The 19,135-nt window shown below is 33.3% G+C and overlaps 1 protein-coding gene across 4 annotated transcripts in view; it reads left to right on the top strand.

Annotated features, from left to right (window-relative positions):
* Positions 1–19,135, top strand: part of ERR (estrogen-related receptor) — a 109,877-nt gene that overhangs the window by 893 nt on the left and 89,849 nt on the right. The window lies entirely within an intron of this gene.

The following is a 19,135-nucleotide window of genomic DNA, read 5'->3' as shown; positions in this document are numbered from 1 at the left end:
TTAGAATTTAATTAACTAGTCTAAAAGAAAAATAGTACAAAAAATTTATGACAAAAAATAACATTTAGGTAATAAAGAAATCAGGAACTCTTCAAGGATTAATACATTATACGCCAGCATCCTATTTATTGATCACTGAAAATTTTCAGTAAATATTTTAGGCTCTAGTAGACTGAATTATAATTTTTGTTATATTATATTTCAAAATCGTTTCAATAAAAAAGTACAAAAATCAGTCAAATCAGCCTAAATAAAAATGTTTGCATTCACTAGGTGAATTATTTAACTCATTAATTGAAACATTGAGACCATTAAACGGTAGAATAAGTGAACATCAATCTTAAATTAAAAATAGATAATTTGATAGACCTCAAATATGTATACACACATGGAAAAATGAACATAGAGCTCAGTGGAAAGATTCTAGTATAGTCCTAAAAGAAACAGATGCTAAAAAGAGAAAAATCAAAGAAGTCTATCTCTACAAAGAGATTTATATAAACTCTTACATGCATCATTTAATTTATCTTTAATAATAAACCAAATAATAATTAATAAACCAAACTATAAACTATAAAAAATTATGCAGGAAACTAATTAATCTTACCCGTATTTTCGTCATCTAGCACATAGTTTTTGTTGTTATCGCTATCGTCACCTGATATTTCTGATAATGTAAATGTCTCATTGCTTGCTGGCGCCACATTTAGTGATTTAAGCAGGACTGGCACAAATTATGTCAAAGCAAGTTTTGTTTGCTCAATTGATCATATGTGTCAGCCTTGTTTTATGTCAAATATCGGGATAGGCAACTTTGGCATAGACAGATATGATGATTTTGAAGCAAAATAAACAAAAGCGCAAAATATGAAAAATTGTGGGATAGGCGAGTATGGCACTGAGCCACTCAAATATATTAAAACACAAGGGTGAACAGTGAACTTCTTGGGCTACTCCTGATGTCACATGAATTATATCTGAATTAAAACAACCTATTCTCACTTGTTGTGTATAGTCTCTTAAAAAGCTGCTAAACCATTGTAAGGATTGATGACTGAAGCCAAAGGCATTTAATTTTTCTAATAGAATGTTATGATCTACCCTGTCAAATGCCTTGGAGAAGTCAGTATAAATAGTATTCATCTGACTTTTATTCTCCAACATGTTTAATAGTTTTTGTTCAAATATTACTAAATTTGTTACTATTGACTTATTCTGAGAAAATCTGTGTTGATTGTGTATTAGGCGCTCTTTAAAATAAAATTTTAATTGATTGTGCAATAGTCTATCGAAAAGTTTTGGTATAGAGGGTTGTTTACACACGCTTCGATAATTTGTTTTGTCTTGTTTGTTACTTGATTTAAAAATTGGTCAAATGTAAGAATGTTTCCATAAAGTTGGGAAAACCGATGTCTTTTATGATGACTCAAAAAGAAGATGTAAAGGATTGGTTAGTGAATAAATACAGTTCTTTAGAAATAATCAGGAATGCCATCTGGACCACTTTACTTTAAAAGGTAAGGATACAATGATGCCGACAAGATCTTTCACTTATATTTAAAAATTAGGTATAAAAAAAGGTAGATGAAAAGTTTGCAATATGTTGTTCATTTGTTGCTATAATATTACCATAATAAGTACTATCTGGTAAATCATTGGATGCTCTCATACAATTTACAAACTGCCAAAAGTACTTATGATTACTGCATAAATTAGGGTTTACTTGAATCATATAAGTATAATATCTTCTTCTTTTTGATACTTTTAATATTAGAAGTATCAAAAGTATTAAATCTCAATAAATATTTGTTTTCAATAAAAAACTGGGGACACATATCGAATACAATGCGTGTCTGGTTTTATAACATTTCGTTATATCTACTTGAAGTCAACCATGTAGATTCAGCAAATTGTATTAACATATTTGGCCTATTAACGCGGTGATGTGTAATCCAACCTTGAGGTTGTAAAAGGAAACAGAGGAAATCGGGATACTCAAGCAATAATAGTGAAGCGAGATTAAATAAAACGAGCGGTTCGAATTTATGTAAACATATTTATTTATAACTTTACAGTTCGGTAGTATCTTAACAACTCCAAACCTTAATCATCGTTACTTGTATATATACTACAGTTACTAGTTCGAGAATATTCTGGCGTTGTCCCACCTCTAATTGTCTCGTCGAAAGAACCATCGAAGACGGGCGGTATTGACATGCCGATTCTTACGTTTTCTAGATTCATCTTTCTAAGAATTATGACGTATCGGAGATGGGCTATTTCGTTACTATAGTAATGTTTTTTAGTTAGTCGTAACTCGTAATAAAAGAGACGTAATCTCAGTTGCGCGTAGACAACGACATCACCATGCGGCTTTAAGTTAATCACATACATATATCCATACTCCGAGGCGAAATATAGAAATTTTTAGCATATTTAATAAAGCGTTTTTCGAATGACGAGTTGCTAGCATGTCGATCCAACCCTCATACTTAAAGGACCAGAATTTTTGTTTTGGTTTTTTTTTGCCTAGCCCTCCTTTTACCCCCTTTACTCTGCTGTACAACACACACCCATTGTACGCCATACACCCAGTGGTTACACGACATATGTCTTCAAAGACCTACGCTAGAGTAGGATGTGCTGGCAGGGCTCAGTCCTATTCCTAGAACCCCCGACTTGTTCGTTGGGAAACTGTGTACAGTTCAGAATTGAAATATTTATTATCGAAATAAAATGTTGGCCTACAGTATCGACTAATTGAATAATTTTGTCTCTTTTGATTTCCACAAATGTCTTCATTTTGATTTCCACAAATAAATTTCGTCTTCACATTTCTGGTTCTAAAATTAAATACATTTTTGTTTATAGTTTTATGACTGCCATCGTCAAAAGGTCGTGTAAATGATTAGCGCGATTACGAAATATCTGTGGAGGTTGATTTTGGAATTATCATTTGTTTTAAAAGTTTTTAATAACAAAAATGTGCCAAATGTAATTAATTAACACTTACGATATCGAATTGTTTATTTTATTTCTTGTATTATGCAGATTTTGCAGATTTTTTACGAAAAAATGGATATTGAAACAAAAATAATGGAACATTGAAGCCAAGAGTTTGAGATGGAACTCACATGTAAGACATATAAATGGAGACAGGTGGCCCAAGAAAATGATGGAGTGGAGACCAGTGCAGAGAAGAAGAAGAGAACGCCCGAGAAAAAAAAATTCAAACTGAGACTAAACCTATGCAGTGACAAGGATGAAAACCTAGTATCTAGTAAGGAGAATATCTTTGAGAGATCAGCGGAGCATTTCAACGATATGCTATGCACTAATTATAGGATAATGTTGAGTCTCTCGTACAATTAAACCCTGATAAAAATCAGAACGAATTCAATCCATGACCTTTACAGGAAACAATTTAAGCTATCGAAAAAATGAAACACATCAAAGCTACAGCAACTGATAAAATCCCGGCAAAACTCTACATTGGGGCACATTGTGAGAGGTGAAAAGTACGAACTTTTAAGAAATATCATGCAGGGCAAAATTAAGGGCAAAAGAAGTGTGGGAAGAAGAAAAATATCGTGGCTTCGTAATCTACGTGAATGGTTCGGGTGTAGTTCGATTGAACTTTTTAGGCGCGCTGCTAACAAAGTCGCAGTGGCCATGATGATTTCCAATCTCCGCTAGAAGTGGCACGAGAAGAAGAAGAAGAAAAACTCTACAAGTATGGAGGTGAGCACCTAGCCAAGCAAGTCCACAAGATTATAGCACGAGTATGGAAATTATAGCAAACGACTGAGAAATGGAACATCGAAGAGGCGAACATGGAAGAAAGGCGACCAGCATAAATGTGACAATTAGAGAGGAACAACAGTTTTGAACACAGTCTATAAGATACTCTCTAATATAATTTACACATCGTAGTGGATTCAGACCTAGACCGTCAACGGTAGACCAGTATTCAGGCAGATCCTTAAAAAGACTAGAGAATTTGATGTCGATACATTTCACTATGTTTTAAAGTGTTTTAAAACAAGGTATATAAAGCAATGCGACACATGGGAATTTTTGGCAAACTGAAAAGATTGGTAACAACAGAAAAACCAATCCCAAGGTTTTCATCACTCTGTTTATCGAAAAATCACTCTGAAAATCACTATATTTATCGAAAACGCACCCATAATAATCGGTACTTGCATGTCAACTCTCATCATCCACCTTAACAAATTAATTCAGTCAATAATACCCTTGTCTCCAGATTAATACGCCTTTCCGATGATGCAAGTAGACCCGCTGAGCTCTTTTGTTTAAAACAAGCCCCCATCCAAAATGGTTACCGCGAAAATCACATCAATAGGAGCATCCACAGACATTAATCCCACTTAATCTCAATCCAAAAACTCAGATTTTTATCATACGAAAGCTTTTCTTCCTTACATCAAAGTTATCACTGACAAAATTCTTAAATCAAGAGGAATAAAAACAATATTTACCCCCTCAACAAAAAAATTCATCTCTTGTCCGATCAATCAAAGACCGCATTCCAAATGCACAACACTAAGTTTATGAAATTCCTTGTGCAGACACCCCAGGTCTTATATAGGCCAAACAAATCGTAGAATCCAAAATAGGATGTATGAACATTTCATTTCTGTTCGCAATTCCGATTCAATTTCAGCTCTAGGTCAACACCATCTTCATTAAGGGTAACAAAATTGATTTTGAAAACTCTAGAACCATAGTCCCCATCCGCTTCTATAAACCAAGAATTATCCGAGAAGCCATAGAAATTGAAAAAAGGCCAAATTGTCTCAATAAAAGATTTTTATCTGATGTTATCTGTATCTGGTTAACTTCAACATGGAGACCTCTCATAAAGAAAATGTCCGCTCCACCCGTCAATCAAAATTCTGTAGAAATGTTGGCCCCTCGCCAATCCCCACGCTAACCCCCACAACAACCTCCACCCAAACCACGTCACCATCGACGGTATAAAAGAACCGTCCTGTGTTCCCAGTACCAGTAATCTGAAACATCGTGGTTTTTGAGATTTCCCAATGACGACTAACTTCCTTTTTTCGGAACCGGGCATGTTGGCACACGCAAGTACAGTTACCCTTTCTTTTGATACGTTCATTTTTGAATTTGAGCGTCTTATCTGGAGTAAGTTAAAAAAAAGTCCCAGTTCATCGGCATTGAAAACATTATCGTCACTGTAATTTTGTCTTATTGTAGGCCATGACTTTAACCAGTTGTCGGTGACTTCTTTGGAAACACTCTTCGCTTTACCGCAAATTTTTCCACACGTAATTTCGTACCTGGCCTTGCATCCACTCAATGCTTTAAAATTCTCATCACCACCTAGCGCCTGAGAAAACTGTGTTGGTTTTTCTTGAAGCAGTGATCCACTTATTAGAACATTCGTAGTCCTGTTTACGATAAACCATTTGACATTGATTTACCGGAAAAAGGCGAACCTGCTTCGAAAATCTTGTGTTTATTTTTGATCATGGTAGATAGAGTGGAACTTGAAATTCCTCTTTCACGACAAACTTCTGCTTTCTTCTTACCGTTCTCAACATTCTTAAGGATGTTAATTTTTTCTTCTAAAGTATATAAATGATTTTCTTTTAGGAGTCATAGTGTGTAATCTATGCGATTATGTAATCTACAACACAAGTTTCAAGACGCGAAAGCACAATCAGGAAACAAACGATAAACATCTACGACAAAAACAACTGTGAAATGAAATTCTGGTGAAATTTATTTTATTTGTCATGTTTTTAAACCTCTTTATGTAGTTTATTAGGTGCGTAATCTACACTGACACTTGTGAATCATAAATTGTAGATTTCCGACAACACAATATCGGTCGGTAGATTAAATAAAAGTTAAAAAGGATATTTATTTATAGCCACGGCCGGGACAAAAACGTAAAAAACACGTTTTTTGATCATATTTCTCTTGTTATAACCAAATTTGAATCGCTATAGAGGATTATAGGTCAATAGAAATTTCACGAGACATCTAATGTACTTCGTTATAAGCGAAACCTCGTAATAACCGTGTTCGTTATAAAAGGAGCATACTATATATATATATATATATATATATATATATATATATATATATATATATATATATATATATATATATATATATATATATATACAGTGTGACCCATTTAGATTGGAAACACCTCTATAACATTTAAAGTTGTTAACCGATTTTAACCAAATTTTTTTTTAATGTCATGTAATAAAAGGTCTATTGCGGGACAAAATATGAAATGTTTAGTTAAATTTTCAGGGCATTCTACAATACTTTTTCTTCGTCGAAAATGTAGAATTTATATTAGCGATTTTTTTATTAAAAAAATTTCTACGCCACTGGATTTAGAGTAGCTTCAAATAGCTATGACAAAAATTTTATTAAGATATATTTATTAATAACAAACTTATGACAACTTAAAATTTTAAAACTCACTAAGAAAAAAACACTCTGTATTAACGTTAAAAAAACACTCTGTATTAACATAAACATGGAAACCTAATTTTAGTTTAAATCCTAGTTGCCTCTACCAATCCACCATCTAATTGGATACATTTGTCGTAGCTTTTATAAATATTTCTAATTAAATTTCTTAGTTGTTGGGGAGTAATTTCTGCACATGCTTGTCGAGTTCGTTTACGTCTCTTGCACGGGTTTGGTAAACTTTTTGTTTGATAACTCCCCAGAGAAAGAAGTCTAAAATTGTGAGATCTGGAGATCTGGGTGGCCAATCTATCAACGGACTACCCCGGCCTATCCAACGGTTCGGAAAATTTTCATTTAGCCATTGCTTCACGGTTCTGGCATAATGAACAGAACACCCATCTAACTGGATATACAAATTTAACCTTTCATTAATTGGGAGCTCATGAATAGCATCCCACAAGTCGGTGTTTAAAAATTCTAAAAAGTTCTGTGAGTTCAAGTTTTCTTCAAAAAAGAAAGGACCAATAACTCGTTCGTTCAGTATACCACACCAGACATTGATTTTTTGAGAATACTGGCTTTTACAGTTTATTACCCAATGGGGATTATCTGCTGTCCAATAGCGACAAGTTTGTGATGATACTACTCCATTTGTAGTGAAAGTGGCTTCGTCAGTAAACAACACGTTTTTTAGAAAATTTATATTGTTTAAATATTCCCCTTGGGCCCATAAACAATATTCTAAACGTTTTGCTTCGTCGCCTTCTTGTAATGTGTGTAAGAATTTTGGTTTGAAAGGTTTAATATTATTTACCTTAAGACATCGCCGAATACTCTCTCGAGGCACATTCAAATATAAACTGGCATTCCTTATAAACTGGCATTACTTAAACTGGCATTTGGGTTATTTCTGAAATGATCTAAAATAATTTGATCATATCCTCTTCTTCTTTGTAACGGGTTATTTTTTAAAATTAGTTTTGATACTGCACCATATTCATTTAATATTCTATTTATTTTGTTTCCGTACCGCAGCTAATATTAGGACGATCCACATGTCTGTCATTAAATATTGTACAAACTTCCCTGCCACTTCTATCGTTATCTCCCAAAAGACGTATAATTTCAATTTTTTCTCTCAAACTTAATCTTGCAGCCATGGCACAAAATATTATTAAAAGAATTTGAAGTAAATATTGTTGCAGATATTATGCATACATTTATGCTAGCACTGAAATTTGTATGACACAAATAATGTCAAACAGTAATATCGTTGTCATGGCAACTGAGATTTAAGTTGTAGCATGTAAAGTTAATAATAATGTAAGTGCGTTACTTGCATTAAAGTTTTATGCTATTTTAAACATTTTTTTGTCTAGTAGTGGTTTATTATTAAAATTATTTGAAAAATAATTAGTTTTATGGTTATCTGTTGATACAGGGTGTTCTTTTTTGACTCGTAGCTTAGTGAGTTTTAAAATTTTAAGTTGTCATAACTTAGTTATTAATAAATATATTTTAATGAAATTTTTGTCATAGCTATTTGAAGCCACTCTAAATCCAGTGGCGTAGAAATTTTTTCAATAAAAAAATCGCTTATACAAATTCTCTATTTTTGACGAAGAAAAAGTATCGTAGAATGACCTGAAAATTTAACTAAATATTTCATATTATGTTCCGCGATAGACCTTTTATTACATGACATTAAAAAAAATTTGGTTAAAATCGGTTAACAACTTTTATAGAGGTGTTTCCAATCTAAATGGGTCACACTGTATATATATATATATATATATATATATATATATATATATATATATATTGTTATGCTATGTAAAATTAAAAATAATATTGGTTTGCTCTTAATATATTTCAAATTATAAAACATAATAATTCAAAATATTTCAACTGATAAACTATGAAAGATATTTCAAAGAAATGAAAGTCCATTATCTTTGGATTACCTGTAGTAAACAAAATTTAAGATATGCATAAATTATTTTCTTTGTAAAATATATTTGAGTGAACGTAGTGAATTGAACAATACGACCGGGTTTTCCAAATGGACTTGTACAGTGAATAAAGACAATAGGGTAGAATTTAGAAATTATATTTCTCCGTTAGTTCTTAAGAATTTGTAGAAACCGATTAGCATGTTAATAGCTTGTAGGAAATTTATAATTGTAGGTAAAATTGTTGTTTGTCATCTAAATGGTAGATGGTGGGAAGTATGAGGAACTCTGATTGGAGGACATTGAAAAAGAGGTAGATAGCTATGTAGGAATGAGAGTTTAGCTGGATTTTTGAGGGAGAAAATAGAATCAGTTGTTTTCCAAGGGTGCAAGGCGAACAGTCGCGTTTCTTTGGCGGTTCCCAAGTGATAGTAAGCATTAGAAGTGAATGTTTGTGAGTTTTCGTGGACTAAGTGTATCCTGACGGAAGCTGATCCAGTAAAATATTGTAAGTCATACTTTTCTACTTATATATTCCAAGAGTCACTGTTCAGGCCGGAACGAGAGATTCAGTTTATCGAGAGGAGAAGAGGCTAGCGTCTTTTGAACGATACATGCATCTGAAGGAGATCATTGAAGACGAGAGGCTCGCAATAATTTGTTGTAAGATTGCTGATTACCTAGGGAACTGCTAAGAATAGATAGTGTAGGCTACAAGGAACAAGGATTTGGACAACTCATCATCAGAGAGATAGTTTTTTTTTAACATTCGTCAGTTTTTCTTTATCAATAAAGTTTTTTTTTTTAATTGCTTCAGAAAAGATAGAAATATTTATCAGGAGATATAGAACAACAATTTTGATTTGAAATTTTAATTTATATAGTGTATAACATTAAATTTTGAAGGTTCACGTACGTAGAACAAAATTTTGATAATCCTTATATGAGATATTTTTTGTTTAAGATATTTGAGTGTGAATTTTATTTCAATATATAATTTTGTATCATATATGACTATTATTCCGATATTTCTTAGACCTTACCTATCATATGTAAAGCATAGGTATTGAAGCACGAATATAACCCTGAGATAAGAGAATTAAATAATGTGATAAAATCATAATTGCATCATTTAAATAAGTTTAATTAATTAATTAATTAGCTAATTAATTGCTTGGCGCACCTCTGACTTTTAATATCACATTAATATATATATATATATATATATATATATATATATATATATATAATATCAGGTGATGTATAAATAATCAATCTTCTTTTTTTATTTTCTGCTTTATCTGTTTGTATTTCGCATAAAGAAAAAAGAGTCGGAAAAGACAACTTTGTCTGGCCATATATCTTAAATTTTTTCAAACATTTATCTTATGATAACCGCTGAACTAACCTATCCACACTTAATAATGCACGTGAACGATCATGCGTTGATCTACTGAAAAGATATCACAAAGGTTTACAACGAAAAAGTGTTATAATCGTTCTGGAGTGTTAACTGTGATAATATCATATTATGATGTAACACACACACAAATATATAGTATTTTATTCAAAGAAAACGTTATGTAACATATTACTATATCAATATTGAGTTTTCCCTACGTGTAATATACGTAGCTACGGTGTTTTTGTTCCTATTCAAGGTTTCTAGGATTACAATTTTTCACATGTTTCTACCTTTTGTGTTTTATCATGTCTTCTTTCTTACTTCCATTCTACTCTTTTCAACAATTGGCCACTTAATGTATAGCGTGATTATCGTTTGGTGTTAAACGTGTCCTTGCTATCTTAACAAATGCTTTCTCGTCTTAGCATCGGTTCGTGACTTCCTACTACATCTAGACTTCCCCAAATATATCCATTTTCAGGCTTTTGATATAAATAATCTATACATTATGATATAAATAATCTAAATATACGTTTCTATACTCTGTTGTATTTCTTATACAGGGTATTTCATTAAGAATTATTCATATAGTAACTGCAGAAACCTTAGCACAAAATACGAAGATTTAACACTAGAAAGTCGGGCTTAGCATACCTACCTAGAAAGCCCGAAGGGATCATTTTGGCCCCAAGTTCCTAAATCAATAAAAACCAAGTTTAGAATTAACTATTTATTTGGGAATAAACAAAAAATAAAAATAAACAGTTTTAAGAAATTATATAAACTCTTGACGATAGAATTTGATTTAATTTTTTAGTTTCATTTTAAACATTTGGAACACCATACAGTTTGCAGTTTTTGGCATTTGCCACACATTGCCTTATTACAGCCGTGGCACTCATTGGAAGTATGATTTCCTTTACAAAACATTTTTAACTGACATTTTTTTCTTTTTTGGCTAGTAACAGTGCTGGTGGTTGGTAAATCCGGTGGTGCTGGGTATAGTACCAGATTTCAGGAGGCAAGGTATGGAGCCCGTAATTCTTCACACAGCTGAAGAATAAACTTACGACGACTGATTTTACTTCCAGTAACTTCTTTATAAATAATCCATGCATTTATTGCTCCTAAGTCAAGAATGTTAAAAAACACGTGCATTGGCCATCGTCTTGAAGCAACTTTTGTAGTATAAAGACGCGCCATTTGGTCCACTACATCAACCCTGTATTTTGTTTTATTATAAAAACTTACTGTTTGAGGAAGTTTTTTTCCATCGACAGCAACATCCACTGATTGATGTAATGAGCTCAACAAAAGCACATTTTTGTGACTCTTTCCTTGGTATGCAGTAAGTGTTATCTTTTCGTCGCTCTGGAATATATGGGAAACATATAATTCTCCATTTTTACTCTTTACGCTTAGAGGAACTTCCTTTCTGTTGCGATTCAAAGTACCCACAAGACTTGTTGATTTTTTTTGCAATGCCTTGGCCAATTTTAACGATGTAAAGTAGTTATCTGTCGTAACATTTTTGCCCTTTCCCAGTTGATTTTCCATTAACCGCAAAACAACATGTTCACCAACACTTGTATCTTTCTTGCGTAAATGATCAGTGCCAGTATAAGGGTAACCATTTACAATATATTTTGATTCCACACATGTCAAAAGCCAAAATTTTATGCCAAACTTATCCGGCTTATTTGATATGTACTGTGTGAACGGGCACCTGGCTTTAGAAGGCAGTAGTTGTTCGTCCACAGTAAGGTTTATTCCCGGTTTGTAACATGCACCACTATTTTCTATAAATCCATTCCAAACCGCAGAGGCTAGAGCAAATTTGTCGGTTTTCAATCGTTCAGATCTCGTTTGCTTTATGTCAAATCTGAGATATTTTATAATATCCTTGAATCTGTCTCGTGGCATAGTTTGCCTAAAAAACTGAGGACCCCATACTGTTGACCACAAGCTGTTGGTTGGGAAATTTTTGGCGCCGTAGACTCCTTTTGCGTACATAATAGCAAGGACAGCCTCCAGTTCTTCCAAAGTTATAGTCCATGTGTCATTTTTCAAACATCGATGTGCTTCTGCAATAGTGCATTCTTTTATATGACGTAACATGCTGTCGTTGATTATTAGATGCCAAGCACTTACCACACAATTGTTCCTCACGTTCCTTTTTGCATACGACGTAGGACCTGATTCCTCTCGATAAATATTGTGCTGAGCGCGGCGTCCTGCAATGAGCAAACATTAAATGAATATGAAGATACTAAAAATCATAATCTTACCAGGTACTGATCCAGAATCAATAACTTTCCACGTTGTTCCGTCTTTCGATTGTTCGGTTTCTCCGATTGAAATAGTTTTTCCTTGTTGGCCTCTTTTTCTCTTGTGACTTGGCTTAGATGCACTTGGATTCACGATAAAATTAGCTGACTCGTGCTGTTCGAGTTGTAGAAGCAGTGTTTACATAAATTGGTGAGTCTTGTACAATAAAACTTTCTAACTGCTCTGAAGCATCAGAGTCACTTGAATCATTATTTTGTGGTGATACGTATTGTTCATCGTTTGACTCATTATTTTCTGCAAATTCAGATTCACCTCCCGAAACATCTTCTTGTATTTTTCGTATTTCTTCAAGAAGTTCAAGCTCTGATAGTCCACGACGAGACATCTTTACAGTCGTCTTGAATTTTCACAATTGAACGAATGTTTTAATATTCTAGAAACGAGAGTCAGCAGAACCTAATAAACCGCTCAATAAACAAAATACTTTCAAGGAACAAACAGTATGTAACAAAATACCTTCTAGGAATAAACGTACATAAACATACTTTTATCTATCCGACAGAAAGTTAAAAGAAATCGTCAAATTTCCGAGAAAACGATAATAATTAATACAGGGCCAGTTTGGTCCCTTCAGACTTCTATGGTAGGTTTGTTAGAAAATCCATTTAATAAATTTAGTAAACAATATTTTTTTGCGTTAAATAAGACTGTATCAAAATATTAAAAGTCATAAAATATGAAATTATTATTGTGTCAAATAAAAGAACTACAATAACTTCAAATCGCAACAGGGGCCAAATTGGCCCCTCCGACTTTCTAGTGTTAACCTAAAACACTTAAATAAAATATTTCTCCTTACCGCGATACAGAGTGTTTTATTACAAATATTCTAAAATAATTTTAGCCCATTGTTTTAACACCTTCCAATATTTTTTTATCAAACTTGACCCACAGTTTATACATGTTAGGATACTTTAACTAGTGCTAAAAGATAACTAGGTAACTAGCCGTTACCAGAAGCGTGCTGCAGGGATAGATACTCCATTTTCCCCCTTGCAGTCTACGTCACTGTCGTAATAATCATTTCAGCATGTTTTTTTTTTATTCTTCGATACTTTTTACGTAAATATCATCCTTTTGTCTCAATGCAATAGAGTTAATAGTTTTCAACTTATTTGCGTTTAAATGTATTGTTTAAGTCCGCCTCTCTGCTTGTTTCCTTTATATTTTTTGTGTTTGGTAATTAACCAGAGTCAATCATTTTTGAATTCCCTTGTGGGCCATTTTTTTTTATCTGCAAGTCCATCCACGTGTGTATTTGCACACTACAGTGTGCCCGTACTGTGCCAAGACTATAAATTTCTAGAGATTGCCAGCTGTCTGCTACAACTATTAGTAATATTCTTCTGTATATCCATAATTCGAAAGCTTCCGATCTGTCTGAAACGTCTTTCTTTAATGTCCAAGTTTCCAACAAAAAAATACGGAGAAGACGTATCATCTCAGAAGTTTTATCTTTAAAGAAATTGTATTGTCCTTACTACAAAATCCTTTTTTAATTTGTTGAAAGCATTTCTTGCTTGTTGTATTCTTGATTTAATCTCTCCTATGATCTTTTTCTTTTTTAACTTTTTTTAATTTGTTCCCCATGTATTGTTAAGCTTCCTTGGCGCTGTTGGGCTTTTGTAATCACTATAAATTTATGTCTTCTTTGTGTTTAGGGACAATTCATTTTCTTCACTGACTCTTACCACCCTGTCAACCATTTGTTGTAAACCCTCAAGACATTTCGCTATTAGAATAGTGTCGTCTGCGTGCCGTATCTTATTGATTGTTCGACTATTTACTTTTATTCTCGTAGGTAGTTCCTGTAGTACTTCTGGGATTATTTCCACTGAATATACATTGAACAGAGTAGGAGACAGAACACAGCCCTGCTTGACACCCCTCTCAATCTGTATTTCTTCTGAAAAAACGTTCTCCTTTAACCTTTAATGTATATCGCTGTATAAAATGGTACAAATCATTCCCCCGAATACGACCCATATTTGTGTTGAGCTGCGTACATTATAGCAAAAATTCTTTTTTTTTTTTTTAGCAAACTTTTTTAGGTGTTGAAAAGAGAGTTGCTTATATTTTTTCCATTTTATCTGAGGGTTAAATTACATGCCTACTTTCAAAAATAATATTAATGTAGTAAAGTATAAAACGAAGACTATTATCTGACAAAATACGACCCTACCAAGATACCCGTATTAGTTCAGGGCCACAACATACATAATATACATTTACACAAGCCAACAGTGAAGTCGATTGATACAGTTTCCTGGGTATCACTTTAGCTTAGAACACGAGATTAGATAACAACTGGCATTTTTTAATTGGATCCTTGCTTAGACGGCATTTGTTGATGCAACAATCGGGTCTTAGAAATAAATATCTGCTGTGTCAAAGCTTACACGATAATAAATTGGAATTTTTTTTATTAAATATACTATGAGTGGTATTCAGAACTGATTATATATATATATATATATATATATATATATATATATATATATATATATATATATATATCATCATCATCATCATCATGTGCAGCTTTATCAACCGTTTCCAATTACGGTGCAGCCTCCCTTATTTCAACGTTATTCTATGTTCTTATTATTATTATTATTATATATATATATATATATATATATATATATATATATATATATATATATATATATATATATATATATATATATATATATAGAAAAGAAATTTAATCTTTGCAGATTAGTTAAATAGTAAACTCTTAAATATTGGGGAAATCTGCAAGAAAGACTCTAATGTGTATCAATTGTTTCGCCGAACGTTTTCGCCAAAGAGAATTAATTTGGCTTCTTCAGGGCTGAAAGAGAATAAATTATAATTAGCTACCATATATTATCTATTAAAACATTATTGATCTTACCGTAACTTAGAATTGTAGAGTTAGAATATTAAAAAACTTAGCTAGTAACATAGTGGTGTTTTTTGTTACTATGTGCAAAAAAAGTTTTTTGTAAGGTTTGAAATGTATGGTAGCTTTGAACTTGACACGTAAAGGCTTACCCAAGGTTAATCGAAATTTGACTAGCACTGTGTATATATATATATATATATATATATATATATATATACAGTGCTAGTCAAAAGTCCGTTCCTTCCCTCGTATTTTTTGAACGATTATTGTTATATAGTGAAATTTGGAGGGAGGTAATGAACAGACGTAGGCTTCTCAACTAGTCATAACAGCTGACGTAATAGTGACAGATGACGTTACAGCACCACTGTGACAGATAATTTTAAATAGGACCTTATGGCAAGTCATACCTCGTTTGAAAGGTATTGAAAATACCTATTCAGTCATAATAATTTTGTTTGAGTTTAAGCTCATTTTGATGAATAAATTAAATAATTACTAAAATTGTAGTTTCGCATGTAATTAATAAATATTAAAACCTCCGCCTCTGGTTACTTGTTTAATTAATAAATATTTAACAACCAGTTCTTATAGTGAGTGTTCAAAATGTGCTCCATCTACTTCCTGACAGTAGTGTATCCTATTTCTAAACTCTTGCCGTACTCGTTCAAATGTGTCGGGGGAAATTGCCTTACATACTTCAACAATTCGTTGTTTCAAAATGTCAATATTGTCGGGTGCTGTAGCGTAAACTTTACATTTCAAGTATCTCCACAGAAAAAAATCTAATGGTCTGAGGTCCGGTGACCGAGCTGGCCATTCTATCGTACCTTGTCGTCCAATCCATCTACCACGATATTTCTCATCTAGGTCTTACTTCACCATAATGGGGTGCTAGAGCACCATCTTGTTAAAACGTTACTTCCAAGTTGCCGAATTTATCTGGATTATCCTCCAGAATTTAAAGTATTAACGGTTCAATCGCATTTTGTCACATCTCCAGATACACTTCACCGGTTAAGTTAGTATTGAGAAAAACAGGCCCAACTATGTGGTTTCCCAAAATATCTGCCCAAACATTTTTTTTTTTTTTTTTTTGAAAATTGAGTATGTGTTTCACGAAAGACGTGAGGATTTGTGTCACTCCAATACCCCACATTGTATGTGTTAACATTTCCATTGAGAGAAAAAGTACTTTCGTCACTAAAACAAATTGTTTTTATGTAATTGGGCTGTTGGTTAATTTTATTGGACATATTTTCACAGAATTCTAGTCTTCGGTCGGGGTCATCATCTGAAAGTTGGTGCACAATTTTTAATTTGTATGGATGAAATTTGTTTTCAGCCAACACTCGGTGTACTGTCTTTTGACTGATTCCATAGATAGATGCAACTTGGGCTGTAGAAGAAGTAGGGTTCACTACCATTTCTGATATTATGTCAATTTTTTTGTCGTCACTAATTGTTGGTCGACCAGATCGTTTGACATCTTGAACACTACCTGTTTGTTTAAACTTCCGAAGAAGCTTCCGCAAATAAGCTCTCGATGTAGGGCGATCGGGGTAGCTCTCATTAAAAAGACGTTCCGCTGCATGGAAATTATTTCCACATTCATCAATTATTAACACAGCTGCTACGTTGTCGGCTACAGTACTTACCATTCTACCTTTGTAAAAATTTAAACGTCTCGTTAAACAATAATTAAACCAAATATTAACTTAAGAACAACTAACGAAAAACAACTTGACTAAACTTGAATTGACTAATCTAAGCAGAAACAAAAACTAAAAAATATTGAGCTATAAACGCTTTTGCAAACGAAAAACAACTAGAGAATTAACAAACGTCAACTTTTTTGACAAATAACCAAAGGCGGACGTTAGAATTTTTATTAATTAAATGCCAAACTAGAATTTTAGTATTTATTTAATTTATTCGTCAAAATAATCTTAAATTAAAACAAAATTAGTATGATTGAATAGGTATATTAAAATAATTGTAGTTTCGCATTTAATTAATAAATATTTTAACGTTCGCCTCTGGTTAATTGCCAAAAAAATTGACGTTGACGTAAAACAATTTAGAGAATTGAAAAACGTCAACTTTTTGACAAGTAACCAGAGGCGGAGGTTTTAATATTTATTAATTAAATGAGAAGCTAGAATTTTAGTATATATTTAATTTATTCATCAAAATGAGCTTAAACTCAAATAAAATTAGAATGGTTGAATAGGTATTTTCAATACCTTTTAAACGAGGTATCACTTGCTATAAGGTCCTATTTAAAATTATCTGTCACGGTGGCACTGTAACGTCATTTGTCACTATTACGTCACTTGTTATAACTAGTTAAGAAACCTACGTCTGTTTATTACCTCCCTCCAAATTTCACTATTATAAGTATAACCGTTCAAAAGATACGAGAGGGGAACGGACTTTTGACTAGTACTGTATATATAGCGTCTTACGTCGCCTTCCGACACTTAATCTTAGCTCTAGTCTTCATTAGTCCCTATCTACTAGGTCTTCTTCCAGATTCCTCTTCCGCGTAATCTTCTACACCTTATAATACATGGTAAGATCTCAAAAGAAGATGCACAGCCGAAGAAGAACATCCTGGCTTCGAGATCTCTAAGAGTGGTATCAAGAGACATCCCATAATCTGTTTTGAACTATTGTAAACAAAGCTATTATTGCCAGTATGATCGCCAACGTACGATAATCGGACATGTTACTGAAAGAAGATCTCTTTGTCGATTCCCTCCAGCGTTAGCCAATTTCATCTAGGTCTTCCTCTCACTTTCGCCATCCATAGGATTTCCATTTTAGAATTCGTTTCGGCAGTCGTTCCTACCAGGACCGGAATGGCTCAGAAAAAGGCGCAAACTTTAACTCTAAAGGGAAGGCGCCGAAAACCCTTTCCCGAGATTTTAAATAAAACTTTTTGAAATCCTACTGCATGTAAAGTGTATCAGTATTATTTGTGATTTTTTAAGTTTAATTTAAACCCATAAACTTCAATATCTTTAAGGCGAAATTTTTTCACTAGTTCGCACTATGCTAGTATTTTAGTCGAGTAGCGAGTAATTAAGTAACTAAAATAAATACCACACTACTGCTAAAAAATCGTTCGCACTTGTTCGAGTACAGTTCACAAGTAAGTTGTGTTTTGCAAGATGAACAGCCTACAACGCAACAAAGTAAATAAACTGATATCGTAACGTTTTTTTAGCAGAGATGGATGAAATTAGGAAATTTATGGTGTGATTAATAAAAATTAGCTAAAAATAAGAAAATGGATTGATAGAAAATATACACTATCCCATCGCTGTCACCACTCTAATAAATCGGGGTCACCACTGTTACAATTGGGGGGGATCCACTGTAAATAATTGGAGAACCGATTATAATATTCGCGGGAACCCTACTGTCACCATTCTAATAAATGCTGCTGTCATCATTGTAAAAGACGACTGTCTCAAAATCCTTGGATGCGTCTACAACTCTTAGGGGATACTTATCCCTGCGAGCGGGGCAAGGCTTACTGGTCGCACTAGTCTGAGCTGACTGGTTTCGCCCTCGCGGATTTACAAGAGGGTAGGGAGATTTGGGAGAAAGGGGATTAAGGACTTGTAGGTCTCAGGTCCTGTAAAGAGGTGAGTCTATGGGCTTGCTTTAGAAGCCGGAGAACTGCATAAGCGAAGAATGTGTATCTCTTCTAGTCTCTGCCTGTAACGGCCGGGAAGAACAATAAAACCAAATTTCGAGTTTACAATGTATTAAATAGACTGTATACTACAACTAAGTTAACAAGATATCAGTTATGACCAATAATGATTCGATCAGGCGCGAAAGGAGACGAGAAGAGACCAAGCAAGAAATTAAAGGGTGGACAATCCGTATTATTATATATTCCTTGGGTTAGTATATAGATCTTAGTTACCTTCGCGTATTTAGGCTCTAGCTAATGAATACGCCTCCAGTCCTACAGAAATTCAAGATCAGTCTGTTGAAGTACCGCGCGCTATCACGAACTTTCGAAACTCCAGATAC

This window comes from Diabrotica undecimpunctata, chromosome 6, assembly GCF_040954645.1.
Source record: "Diabrotica undecimpunctata isolate CICGRU chromosome 6, icDiaUnde3, whole genome shotgun sequence".
Taxonomy (NCBI): Eukaryota; Metazoa; Arthropoda; class Insecta; order Coleoptera; family Chrysomelidae; genus Diabrotica; species Diabrotica undecimpunctata.
This window is presented reverse-complemented; position numbering and strand designations above follow the sequence as displayed.